Source organism: Macrobrachium nipponense, chromosome 27, assembly GCF_015104395.2.
Source record: "Macrobrachium nipponense isolate FS-2020 chromosome 27, ASM1510439v2, whole genome shotgun sequence".
NCBI lineage: Eukaryota > Metazoa > Arthropoda > Malacostraca > Decapoda > Palaemonidae > Macrobrachium > Macrobrachium nipponense.
In genome coordinates this window covers 62,632,972-62,635,471 of record NC_087216.1, presented here as the reverse complement: position 1 = coordinate 62,635,471, position 2,500 = coordinate 62,632,972, and positions in this window count along the sequence as shown.

Here is a 2,500-nt window from a genome sequence, read left to right as displayed (position 1 = left end):
GTTTTATATACTTCGTGATCAGTTATTCATATATATATATAATATATATATATATATATATATAATAAGATGATATCTATATTGAAATAAGCGAATACCACAGGAAAATAAATAGTCAGAAATCCAAGAACTGTCCGTCTTTACTCAGACATCGTCAAGGAGTTAATGAAGTACAATTGGAGATAAAGGTCTCAGGTACAAAACAAGATCAAGAATACCAGTATTTAATTGTTCCAAAAAGGGTGTAAAAAATTATAGAGATAATCCAGGAGTATCGGATATCACACATGGTCGCACAAACCTAACCGAAACTACATAAGTATCTGTTTTACAGTCCAAGACACGTTAAAAAAAGAATATATTATTTTGTTGCTATATTTTATCTACAAACTTTTGTTCATTATGAAAGCATCTAAGTTAAAAAACCAAGACTTAATTAGAAACATTTCTATTATTTGACTTGATGAAACAAGATTCAAGGATATTCCCTTTACTGTATCATACGTGGGATTAAGGCTCTGCTTGACTCCAGTAATAGGATGGTTCTAAATTTTCTTATATGGTTCCGAATAATGCATCGATATTTGTCGGCTGAGACGTTGTTGAAAAGAGATTTACCGTCTGTCCGTGTATAGACTTTATCACACTTTTGCAAGGAATTTCATATATGCAGCCTGACAAATAACATTATGTTAAATAGCTTTTAAAATTCTAGGAATCTAAAAAAACAACACTTTCATCATAGTAATTTTAGAATGTTATGCTACTAAATTCAAGTTTGTCATAGTTGAATAAAATGTTTTCTAGCTCTTTTCCATGCCACATCTATAAAAGCCCTTGGGTATTTACGTTCAAATGCAATATCATAAATAGTTTTAATTTCAGCGTCAATAAACTGCGGGGCTACAGACACCGTAAAAGCCTTAAGAAACATCCCCCCCCCCAAAAAAAAACAGAGAATTTAACATTTGATGGGGATTGGAGTAGTAATGAACAAAAGAGGCCAATGTTAGTGATTTCGAAGAATGAAAAGAGTGAAATTTCTATACTTTTTCTATGGCAGTTACGCAGAAAATTCAAATTACAATTTCTTTTTCCCTCTACAGTAAATTATAGAAGGGACTAAATTATTGATATTATTAAAATTCCTGGAGATTTTCATGAAACTGGCAAATACGGAAGATATCATTCCACATATCTAAACCAATAAACGGATTTTGGGCATAATTCTTGGTAAGAGTTTGTCTAAAAAAATCTCATGTAAAATATTTGACTAAGGACAGCGACGATAAGGGATTACCCATAGCCAAGCAAACTTTGTTACAAAAAATTCACCAATTAAAATAAAATTTACTATCTTGATACCTAACATTATGAGACTAATGAGGTTGCTAAACTTAAGGGTAGTCATGACGTTCTAATTCTCCTCCAAATAATTCAAGTAAGTCATCTACAGGCCACTTTTGTAAAATAAAGAGGACTACATAAAACTAACCATATTAAAATCAAAATTCAAATTAAACTAGTCAATTTGTTTATAAATTCACCATTGCTGTTAACATTCGTGTTAGAAATGTTTACTTACCAAAGGAGTAGAATTTTTAAAAGCCTTTAGATTAATTTACGTAACTGAGCCCACGGAACGAATGGGATTGGTCTGATCGGGGTATTGATTTTTATGTATCTTGGACTAAACCATACATCTATAGGTAGGGAGGCGCATTGCGGTGTACAACCTCCCTTTCAACAGATGACATGAAATAGAGTGTGTGCTTCTGTAAAATTCTGTGCACAACAAAAACCGCAATTCCATCGTACAGGAAAAGGTAGTCTCATAAAGGCCACCCAGACAGATTTTAAATAACTACCGTTTTAATAAGGAAATGTGCTTATGAAGAGTTGAATTTTAAGTAATTTAAGCGGGAAAAATGCAATCGAGGCTTTTCAACCTGAATCATAGATGGTTGTCGACTTAACTTGACCGTAGACTCGGTTCAATCTCTAGTTTGAGGATCCGACTTTGATTTTAATCTATCATACTTTTGACGAGAATCATAATTAAAGTCTATTTTTATTCTTTCAAAATATTTCATCTCAGTCTTTGTTTGAAAAAACTTTGACAGAAGAGAAGATAATCAAATGGACTTCCTCTGTGAGATGAAGGAGTGTAATTAGGTTGGTAAACTACTAGATACTCATTTCGACAGGAGCCAGTTCAGGTTTCATAAAAAGTCACCTTACACTTGGAAGTTAAAAACAAGAAACTAATACCAGCGGTTAACAGTTTACACAAAACAATACGATGGTTTGAGCTTTTACGCAAAAATCGCTAAGGTTGGAAGCTACACAAAAAATACCCACCCGTTGGGAGTGTACACAAAGCTACTAATGGTCTGGATGCTTACTGAAAAAATACCACGGGTTGGCACCTTACATAAAAAAAAACTACCTACCGGTTGGAAGCTCACATAAAAAACTACCAAACCGGTTTGGAAACTTG